Source organism: Chenopodium album, chromosome 12, assembly GCF_948465745.1.
Source record: "Chenopodium album chromosome 12, dcCheAlbu1.1, whole genome shotgun sequence".
NCBI lineage: Eukaryota > Viridiplantae > Streptophyta > Magnoliopsida > Caryophyllales > Amaranthaceae > Chenopodium > Chenopodium album.
This window is the reverse complement of record NC_137845.1, coordinates 10199219-10211941: the sequence shown is the minus strand read 5'-3', so window position 1 is coordinate 10211941 and position 12723 is coordinate 10199219. Positions and strand designations below refer to the sequence as shown.

The 12723-nt window shown below is 32.2% G+C and overlaps 1 pseudogene; it reads right to left on the bottom strand.

The window, feature by feature from the left end:
- Window positions 1-274: 274 nt before the first annotated feature.
- On the bottom strand, window positions 275-2045 carry LOC145571922 (alkane hydroxylase MAH1-like; annotated as a pseudogene).
- Window positions 2046-12723: the final 10678 nt, after the last annotated feature.

Genomic DNA, 12723 nt, shown 5'->3' with positions numbered 1-12723 from the left:
AAAAAAAAAAAGGGGTCAAATAAGGTCAATTTCGTGTTGACTCGAACACGAAAATATCACGTTCATTTCAACCCAAAATTAAAAGTTAAATGGATTAGGTTTGGATTGGGGGTACTTGACCCGAAATTAGTCGACCGAACACGAACCTGACCTGACCTGGCATGGGTTAGTGTTAAGGTTCTCCGACTCGTATGATTTTGTACACAAACATGAGAATGACATGATATGGCACGTATTCCAGCTCTATACAGAGATATGTGAGATTTTATATAATACAAATGCATGTTATATAATATCAATTCAACCTATCAGGGAAGATAATTTTATACAATACATGACATTACTTATTTAATTTACTTGTATATCTTCGAGAACCTTGATATATTCTATATCACTTGTAACAAATTTAAAAATGGAAGCAAGGACAAAGTCCATGATTATTTAATATTTGAACCTACGTACATTTTATTTGGCACCACATATAATACCTTATACTTCATATTAATTTTGAGAACGACTTATCTTAACCTTAAAACCATTTTTCATACGAAGAAGTATAGAGAGATCGAGGATAGGATAATATCCTTGCACGGTCTCTATATTGTAGTGTTGGATGATGAAGGCAGCTATAATCTTCATTTGGGTGAAAACCATTTGCTTTCCCATGCAAGACCTTGGCCCTGCACTAAACACCGCAAACTTGTACGATGGCTCACGTTTAATCGTTCCACCTTCAGTTATCCACCTTTCGGGCTTGAACTCGTTGCAATCTTCTCCCCATATCGATTTCATCCTTCCCATCACGTACGTGTTGATGATAATTTCTGTATTTGGATTCACTTGATGACCACTAGGAAGGGTGTCTGGCTCAACTGATGACTTGTGATTGTATACTAATGCTGGATAAAGTCTTAATGATTCACATATTGTAGCATGAAGATATATTAGCTGGTCGCTAAGCTCTTTAAAGTTGCTTAGAAACCTATCATAGTTATTGTTTACTTGTATCATTATTGCATCTAGCTCCATTTTAATCTTGTTAACAACTTGTGGGTTGTTTGAGAGGATGTAAAAAAACCAAGTCAATTCAGTACTTGATGTCTCTCCTCCGGCTAGATAAAAGCTTGAAATTGTATCCCTTAAAAATTTATCATTGTCACCGTGGCTCTTTGACCTAATATAGTTTTCATCGGTATCCATAAATAAGGTCAATAGATCTACTCTACTTACCTCTATTTCATTATCCTTTGGCTTAGATGTTGCATTCCTCATTTCTTCTCTCTTCTTATTTATGCACTTGTAAATAAAGTCGTCAAGGATTTCCATTGCTTGTTTAACCTTCTTCTCCGCTCCTACGTTTAACCACCTTTGGAATTTCCACATGCATGTTGGAACAACATGACGAAGGAAAACACCATGCTCGCCATCAGACACCGCCTTTAAAAGTGGAAAATCAGGCAAATCAATTGAAAGAGATTCCGGATCATGGTCCATCATGATCTTACTCATTGTATCATACATGAACCTTAAGAATACGTCTTGTAGGTCAATCTCAATTGCGTGCTTAGAAACATGGTCAAGGATGGGAATGAGTCCATTCTCCACTTTATTCCACGTTACATTGATCAACGAACGATGGAATTGAGGATGGTGGAGAAAAGAATGAGCCACATTTCGATGGTAACTCCATATATCTGAATCTGAGTTAAGGATTCCGTCTCCGAGGCCCTCAAAGATTTCTTTAAATTTGGAACCTTTAACATAATTTTCAAATTTTTTGCTATATATATGGTTAAGGTTAGCAGGATCAACGGTTGCTAGAATGTGCATGTTGGTTAGCCAAGGCCCTATAAAATGGAAGGTCATGTTAGAATTTTCCATAATATGAAAAATAAAGTCATTAATATTATGGACGTTTTTGAGCAGTGCAGGAAGCATCCCAACAAGAGGCCATTTAGTTGGAAGGCCATCTTTATTGCGAAAGATGAAGCAAATAAAGTAAATAAAAGGAGGATTAGTGTATTGATCAACATGCAATAACCCATTAGGAAGTACAATATGTGTTTAGGTTTTGCTTGTTTGGTAGGAGTTTGGTTTATGAATAATATGGCAATGTACGTACTTTTATGGACGAGATTTTTGTAATATTAATGGTGTAGACAAAATATTAATGTAACATGTAAGATTAGAAATGCTATTATTATCACGTCTAAATCAAGTGTATTGTCAATATCCCGTCAAAAAAAAAAAGTGTATTGTCAATATTAATGTGAGTAATGAGACGCAAATAAATGTATATAGCTAAACTCCCACCTACTAATACGTTTTCAAATGTGTTTAATTCACCTAATAGTTCTGAATTATTTTTTAAATAAGAAGATAAAATATTTATGCTTATTTTTGTGAAATAGGTTAAGCTAAGACACAAACTTTCTAGTAGGCACAGTGATGACGATCTTCTAAGGTCACAAATTCACAACATAATATCATTTTTTTTTAATTAAGAAGGGTAAACAAGAAGTATTTCTTTTTTTTGGCAATATAATTCAACTGTCTCCATATTTTATTACTTGCTCCATAAAAGGTAGTAATATAAATTTTGAATATATGGATGTAAGCAGTGACAGATTTAGAATTTCCGATAAGAGGTAGTAATTAAATACGGAGGGAGTAGTAGACAAGGTTGTTAGGATCGGGATTCTACCTTGGATCAATGAGGTGGGTGGGATCAAATCGATAGAATCGGATCGTAGGATCGTAAGATCCTACTTAATAACGAATAATATTATATATTATGCTATAAATTGACATAAAAACATTTCTTCTAAGGGGTTTTAATGCTAAAAGACATTGGTTTGCTTATGAAAGGTTGAACTTCATCTAGCATAGCTTTGTCTGTAAGGTAGTTAGAAGATTAATAACACAATTCTAAATTGATAAATTATGTGCAAATTAAATTTATTAAGAATGAAACCTTAACTATGACATTTGCAAGTTGTCAATTGATAAACTCATATTCGTGTCTCGGATTTCCTAATTTATTAGCGATAATTATTGAGTACATTAACTTTAATTAGGTTCATATAACCTAATGAGTAATGAGTAATAAAAAAACATGTCAAAATAAATTAAAGTCTCATATTATAGTAAAATGTTGGATTGGATCGATCGTAGGATCATAATAAAATCGTAGGATCGTGTTGAGTTCCTACCACGCATAATTAATAACGGAGTAGGATCGTAATAAGTTCCTACCAAAGATCCAGATCGATCACGCAATTTTGGATCGTAGAATCGTAGGATTGTAAGATCCGGATCGAGATTTTAACAACTATGGTAGAAGATATTGCTTTTTTGACAATGAATGTTGGTTGTTGGCTTCTTGCTGTTTCACTTGATTAGTTGGTACGACCAACTGTTTGTGTTGGCTTTTTATGTTGGTTGTTTGATTGTTAGCTCTTAAATAGAAATGTTTGGTAAAGTTGACTATTAATTAGGATAAAAAAAATGTAAGAGTATGTATAAAGGCTTACAACCAATTAAAAAAAAAAAAAGCTAATCTTACTAACTTTTTGCGAAATGGCTAGCTTTTTAGCCAACAAAAAAAGCCAAATAACTAAAACATATATTTTGGCTGTTTGACTACATCAAAAGCCAAAAACCATAGAAAAGTCCAATTGCCAAACAAGCCCATATTGTATATTAGTGTTGGGAGTTACCTATGACACTAAGAAAATTTATTCTTATACACTCATACAACCTCCATATCATAATAATTTTAAGGAAGTTTTGAATTTTGGTACCTCAAAAATATCACCAATCGAATTTTCGTATCCGTTTAAAATTTTTTTTTTGGGTACCATCAAAGTTAAAAATTATAGATTTTGGTACCCCCGTCCAACTTCCAGCCACTACTTAGCCACCTTCAAGCCGATAGCAACCAGGTACACAGCCAACTCACCTCGCCACCATGACTGCAACCATCGTTAGCCACTGAATTAACCACCAGGCCACCACCTCTAATTCACACCAATTTGAGCACTAGCACATTCAATTTGCACCACTAGCACCTCCAATTCGCGCCACCAGCACCTCCGATTCACACCCGAGTACCTCCAATTCGCACCACTAGCACCTCCAATTCGCCGCTCCATCACACCACCACCACCAAAAGTACCCCCCTACAACACGCACCAGCAAAACCCACATGAAACATCCCCGCAATGGCCGCGAAACCCACCTAAAACAACCCCAAAAAATCACCCATTTTTTCGGTTGTTTAAAAACCCTATATGGGTTTTGTTTTTTCAGGTTATTTCAGGTGGGTTTTACGGTTTTGGGGGGCGGCGAAAAGGGGATGGTGGTTGTTTCAGGGAGGGAGGATGCTGGCAAACAGGGGAGGGGGTTGTTTTCAGCAAACGATGGTTGGTTTGGAGGAAAGTTGCTGCTGTGCGGCAGTGTACAGTGGTTTTACAACTATTGCGGCTGAGATCGGAGGAGGAAAAAGGAGGAGGTGGGCTTGCCCACGCCAGGGGAAAGTTTGGCACCGGCAGCCGGCACAGGGAGGGGGAAGGGTGGATGACGAGGAGGGGGAGTGGTAGCAGTGGCTGGTTGTTTTTTTTTTAATTTTTTTAAAGTTTTTTTTAATAAATTAAATTATTAAATAGTTAAGAAATGGGCCTCGCTGACGGAAAAGTTAACCAAACATGGACAGAAGTACCAAAATCTATATTTTTTACACTTTGATGGGTACCAAAGTAAAAAAAAATGTTTTTAACCGGTACGAAAATTCAATAGGGTCTAATTTTAAGGTACCAAAATTTAAAATTTCCTAATGTTAACATGTACGAAATTAATAGTTGGTTTGTAGAGGCGGATGCACGATCCACATGGTGCATCCGCTCCAAAATACAAAAAGGCGGAATGAACATTCAGATATATACTAATGAACATGGTCGTATAAAAGAACATAGTAGTCATTTATAATGTACATGGACATATACATAAAAGAACATAGTGTTCATTTGTAATGTACATCAGTTTTTTATGCAACAATTTTGTATATATATTTTTTTTAAAAGAAATTTTGTATAATGAAATAGATAAATAGTACTATAATTATTTTTTTTTTTTACCATACATTAATTATAAATCATTTCAATTTTTTTTTACCAAAAGTTCATTTTCTCTCTCCAAACAAAACTTCAAACCCATTTAAATTCCTTAAACCTCAAACAAAATTTCAAGAAATTCGAAATTTTGAGCCCAAAATTGTTCAAGATGACAAATAAAAACGAAAGGTAGGACCAAATTCGACATTTATACTTGTTTATTTGACATTCATACTTGTTTATTTTGAGTTTGAGTGTTTGTTTTTTTATAAATTTGATTGAAATTTGTAATATTTGATTTTATTGAAAATTAATTGCGATTTTGATATAATTTTGTTGTTGCAATGAGAAATAAAATGAAATTCTTGAAGAAGATCAACCGATTAATATATTTTGGAAGAAGAAAGCAAGCAAATAGACAAATTTAGAAAAAGTTGTAGATCCAAATAATACAATGTACATTAAAATACAGTAAAATGTTCTTTTTTCATATACTTATATGATGCAAATAATACAATGTACATAAAACATGTAACCAACATTATAACATATATATATGTTCATTAGAATATAATACAATGTACATTATAATACAGTTAAATGTACATTTTCATATACATACATGATCATTTATACCAAATGTACATTTACTATATGAATGATGTTCTTTAATATTATCATGTTCTTTACTAATATTACAAATGTTCTTTAGATTTACAAAAAAAAACATATAAAACCGGATGTTATTTATAAAATAGCTATATGTTCTTTACAAAACAACTATATGTTCTTTATTGAATAGTTAAATGTTCATTCCGCCTTTTTTTAAAGAACACTGGATGCACCAAGCATGGTGCATCTGCCTCTACAAAAAAAATGACCATACGAAAATTAGCACAGTTGTTAAAAAATATATATATAAAAAAAAACACACTCATTTTGATTATAGAAACAATGTAAATTCAAAATACAAAACAACAATACATCAAATTCATTGTATGCGACATCTTCAACAATCATGTACTTTGCCTGCGTTTTATAACTACTAATTAACATCGAAGAATTTTAGCCTTAGAACCATGCTTCATTTGAAGTTTAAGGGAGACATCAGGAACAACTTGATGTCCTTGGACAAATTCTATATCATACCTTTGGATTAAAGCCATGTCCTTTCCTTGACAAATCCTCGGCCCTGCCCCGAAAACCAAAAACTTGTATGAAGGTTCGAACTTAATGTTTCCTCGTTCCGCTTATCCGTCTCTCGGGCTTAAACTCGTTACAATATAATCATCTCCCCAAATTGATTTCATCCTTCCTTGGGCATACTAGCTCATTTTTGTGCTTAATAAACTTCCTTAAAAAATCGTCATTATTATTATCATCGTCTCTTTCTACCATTATAGCATTTAATTCCTCACTAATTTTATTAGTGACAAGGGGGTTTTTGGTTAGAAGGTAAAATAACCAAGATAAAGCAACACTAGTTGTATTGCCTCCTGCTATGAAAAAGTTCACAAATGCATCCTTTAAAAACTCATCACCATTACTACTATTTATTTGAGTTGTGTGATTTTCTACCTCATTCATATAAATTGTCAATAAGTCGTCGAATATTACCTCACTTTCTTCTTTAGGATTATTGAGTTTCCTTTCTTCTCTTTTCATAGCTATCGTAAATAATCTGGCAATGCGCCTCATCTGTATGCATGTCCTGTGTATGAGTAGAGGAGTAAAAAATTGACCCAATTTAAAACCGACCCAAAATAAACCAAATTCAAATTTTAATTTGTATGGACATAGACTCAAATTTAAAATAAATTCGACCTGAACTCATCGAACCTGGCCCTCAGCCCTCACTATTTTTTTCACCCTCACTTGTAAAATGAGAACTCCAAACCTTTATTAGAATTTAAGGTAGGAAATTACCAAGTGAGGCAACAGTTTGTTAATAATGTATGAGGATATGAGATCTCACAAAAACAGTGTCACAAATAAATACTGGCTATACAAATGAATTATACACACATCAATAATGCTGATGCTAACAAATAAAGCATGAAATACGCAATTGAGCTTAAATGCAACAAAATGGGTTGTGATCTTAAATGCTTTGTTGAACTTAAAAGTTAAGAAAGAGATATTCGGAGTATTAATTAATTAGAGCAAAACTATTACCCCACACAAATCTTAATTGCTTCCTCCGATTTGATCTTTTTTATCTTTTCACTTTAATTTAGATGAGGGAAAATTGGAGGATGTATTAGGTTTTTTTTTACTCCCTACGTCCCTAAATTGCATTCTTACTTTTAGCATTTATTCCTTACATTTATTTTCTTATTTATGCACTTGTAAAAAATTAATGTCTTCACCAACTCTGACGGTCGTGCTGCACGTGCTTAAGGTGAGGATCTTTTACCCTTTTCTTCTCTCTTTCAAGTAATCTTGTAAATAAAGTTGTCATTTTGTCAAGGGATTTTCAAGTGGGTTGTACTTTGATCTTCTGTCTTCCTAACTATTTATTAATGGTGTGAAATTATCAATCATGCTCATTCGATGTCGGTAATGGTGGTTTGTGATGTTATTTTCTAAAATGAACAAAATCACCAAATTTTGTTAAAATATCTGTAGATAATGACACCAAGTGCCACTACAATCCACCATACACTTTGTGCTCCAAACTTTAGTCAATTCGGGCTGCAAATTTATTTCCGACAAGCATCACATTAATAATATACTAAATTTGCTACCCTAGCTAGCTGCTTGAATTGCATACTTTAATTAGTTATTAATTTATATGTACTCTTTAGGCCAGACATAAATCAAAAAATATATTTTTTTCAAAATTGTTGACAATGTGTTCTTGATATGAACAACATCGATCAAACTATTCACTTGCCTCTTTGTAAAAAGAAAAATTAAAAAAAAGCTTGTGTGTGCTCTTGATTTTATTGTTGTGATATCTTAAAAGTTTGTTGAAAATGTTGTTTGGATATGTGTTATTCTTTATTATTTCTTTTACTTTCTTGCTTTTAATGAATTTATAGTGTTGATTGAAGATGTTCTAAAAGATGTGATATTCAAGATCTATCTAGCTTAGCATATTAATCAATTTTGAAAAACGTCATTATACTTAGGTTAATTATTTATCGATGTTGGGCATTATGTAAAGCAAAATTATTGGCTGGGGGTAATTGATCAAACCATGCATCAATCATTCCAAGAAGATCACGACAAAACTAAAAAAGAGTCAAATTATATACTACCTCCGTTTCACATAATGTGCAACAAACTCCCTTTCATATTCCCCAAGACAAAATTTGTTAAGCAAAGATTAGTAAAAAAAGGGTCATGTGATTAATTGAATGAATTTTTTGTGAAAAACTACCTTTTAAACCCCAGATTTTGCGAAAAACTACCCTAAAAACAAAATGTTGTAATTAACTACCTTATAAAATATAAAACGTTGTAATTGACTACCTTCTGCCGGAATGACACATTTGACTTTTATTTCCCGATGTTGACCATGTCACGCGAGGGTCACGTGACCCTTTAATGACTTAATTCCCCTCTTTTTGCCAAATTTTCCCGCTTTACACCAATTCAGCCCATATAATTAGCAAAGGGGTTGCAAATAAACAATATAAAATATGAATAATCGTATTGTTAAGGAAAAAAGTTGGTATAAAGCGGGAAAATTTGGGAGAAAAGGGGGGAATTAAGTCATTAAAGGGTCATGTGACCCTCACATGACATGGTCAACACCGTAAAATAAAAAACAAATGTGTTATTCCAGTGGGAGGTAGTCAATTACAACATTTTATACTTTATAAGGTAGTTAATTACAACATTTTATACTTTATAAGGTAGTTAAATACAACATTTCTTTTTTAGGGTAGTTTCTCGCAAAATTCAAAGTTTAAAAGGTAGTTTTTCACAAAATATCCTAATTGAATTAAAGAGAAAGTAACACCACCAACACCCACCTTGTAACCCAACCTCTCACCAATCACCACCACTAAGCAGCTCGCACCACCACCCAAACCCCACCCAACCAACTCGCACCACCACCCAAAACCCACCCAACCAACTCACACCACCACCCAACGAACCCACCCAACCAACTCGCACAACCAACCGACCACCTTACCACCTCCAACAAATCGAAACCCCAACTAACTCACACGACCATCACCGACTAGCCGTCCACCAACGAACCGAAACAACCACCTTACCACCTTTAACAAACCGAAACCCCAACAAAACACCTCTAATTTAGATCTAAAACCCCAACAAACCACCACCAAGGAAACAAATCGAAATCCCACCTTACCACCATAAAGATCTAAAACCCCACCTTACAACCAACAAGATCCAAAATCTCACCTCGTATTGGTTCAAAAAACCCATCCAATTTCGAAATCCTACGAATTTTGAAAAGGGGAAAAAAGCATACTACGACGACTTTGAAAAGAAAACAAAGAAGGGCGGCGGTGGCGGCGGCGAATTGGCGAGTAGGTGGGTGAGTTGATTTGAGAGGTGGTGGTGGTGCAGTAGTTGTGTGAGAAGAAAGAAAATAGTGAATAGGGTTGCCTGGTGGTGGTTGAGAGGGAGGAGAGAGAAAAAATTGGTGATGTTGGTGGTGTATGTGGTTGTACATGAGGGAGGAGAGAGAATGTGGGTTAGGGTTTTTATTATGGATAAATTAATTTGGATTATGAGGTTAATATGTTTTTTTTATTGAAGTTAAGTATAATTTAGTAAGGGTATAAATGTAAAATCATACAAAAAATTGCTATATTAGGAAAGTTTGGTTTTTATTTGTTGCACATAATGTAAAGCTTGCGTAAATAGAAATTGTTGCAAATAATGCAAAACGGAGGTAGTATGTACATTAGAATAAGTAATAGTATTACATAAAATATTCACATTCCATTTTTTTAACTACTATATATGTCGTGTAATGACAATAATCGTAACACATTTAGACATTGAAAAAAAGCAACACATTATCGTTATTATGTACCCCTTACAACAATTACTAATAAATGTTTGACGCAAATCACTTATAATGAAGCCAAAATATATCATTCGCTTCATTTGTTTTTTCGAATGACGCAAATAAGGCGAAGCAAATGAACGTTTTTCTAATAGTGACATTTAGACATTGAAAAAAAGCAACACATTATCGTTATTATGTACCCCTTACAACAATTACTAATAAATGTTTGACGCAAATCACTTATAATGAAGCCAAAATATATCATTCGCTTCATTTGTTTTTCCGAATAACGCAAATAAGCAAATGAACGTTTTTCTAATAGTGAACATGACTATTAAATTTCAAAATAACTTGTACTATGGATTACTAATTTACTACATCAAATGTAACAAGGTCCAATCACATACATTAGTTGATACTTACATATGTTCACTGGCTCATAATTTGTTATCACGAATCTTATAAAGAGAGACATCTGAATATTTAAGTAAAAAGTTTTGATATGATGTAAAAGAAATGTATTTGGATTATATTGTATTGATGTTGGATTAAAAGGTAAAATATTTTAACTTTTTGCAATATTCGTCTAATTCACTTTGATTAAGGGTCTGTTCTCATTTATTGAGCTGAATTGAACTGAACTGATCGAATCTGAACTGGTTGGAGCTGAATTGAACTGAACTGAACTGAATTGAGCTAAAATAAATATTTTATGAGAGAAGGAAATTAGGAGCTGAACTGATTGGAGCTGAAAGACTGAACGAATTGGAGCTAAACTGAAGTGGACATGCCCTAAGGTTTGTAATTTATATACTTGTATAAGAATTAGTGTAGTCTTGTGGGTAATTATTAGAATCGTCTCAATGAATAATTTATTATATTCAATTATTATACTTTTTATTTATTGATAATTAAAGATACTATCAGTCTATCAATCAAAGTTTTCAATTGACATACGTGTACAAGAGAAAATGTTTCACTTATTTAAATTTGCAGGGAGTATATTCTTGGTATGTAACAACTAGACCTATCAATCAGGTTGGGTCATGGCTCATTTCGGATATGATCACTTCATGTAATACCCCGTATTTTTTATACGGCTTATAAATAAAAGAGTTTTTTCAATGGTAGCTATAATGAATTGCAAATTCTCATTGGTATCAATTTTTTTTGTGAAATTCTTTAAACTACAATTTGGCCCCGTTCTTTAGAGCTGCTCTGCTCTGCTCTATTTTCAAATATTAATTAATATTAACAACAATAATAATTAATATTCAATAATAATAATTAATATTGTATTGATGATTATAATTTATTATTTTGAATCATTATAATAATTATTAACATTAAAAATAATTTTAATAATTATTATTATTAATGATAATTAATATTTATTTATCATAATAATAATTATTAATAATAATTATCAACAATAATATTTAATAATTCAAACTATTAAGAATTAAAATTTAATAATATTATTAATTAATAATTTCTAATAATTATAAAAATTCTTTTAAAATAAATAAATAATAATAACAATTAATAAAAATTTCTTTTATAAACATTTGATATTAGAATCACAATGTGTAGAAACATTTTATGTGGGTATTGATTGTTAGTTCATTGAGTTGAATTATTTTTCAAATCTTTCCATACATTTTAAGATTTAAAAAAAAGAGGTTGTTTTCAAGTAGTACTTTGTATATTATTATTATTTTGATGGTAAAAATATATAATTAAGACAAATTTATAAGTAAAATCATTATTACACATTAAATCATTTTATTTTAAAATTTTTGTGAAATAAATATAAGTAAATCGTTGTCTTTTATTGGTAGTAGTAGTAGTAGTAGTAAGAATAATAATAATAATAATAATAATAATAATAATAATAATAATAATAATAATAATAATAATAATAATAATAATAATAATAATAATAATGTTGAAATCTGTTCGGCTCTGCTATCCTAAAATCTGCTCTGCTCTGCTGAAATTTAATCTGCTCTGCTCTGCTGACCCCTGCTCTGCTCTGCCCAGAACCTCAAAAGAACAGGGCCTTGGATCTCTAATGGTTTTCTAATCTAGTTTTATTCAATTAAATTTAACACAATCAACCTAAACGGCTAAACCCCACTAACCATAGTTACTTACTATTTAATTTTTTTCCATCCACCTTCATATCCATGATTGTTGGAAGGACAAAAGCTGTTAGCATGTTATTGGTCTTAAGAATCACATCTTGTCTTTTCTTTTTATGCGGAAATAAATGGGAATTTTTTTTTTTTAAAAAAAAAAACGCATATACACATTCTAGTAATATACACACCTTGTTTCAAAAAAAAAAAATATTAATATACACACCTGACGGTCGCATGATAGTGATGAACAGGGCCTTTTTTTTTCTGCGGAAATAAATGGAATTTTTTTTTAAAAAACCCAAATTGAATTGATAAAGTTGGATTCAATTCAATACTGTTAGTTGAGACAACATTACAATGGGGTGAATTGTAGTTGAATTCCTATTGACTACTTTTGCGTAATATAAAACAGAATGTAAAAGGAACTTGCAATGCACACAAGATTTTACGTGGAAACCTTCCAGGGCCC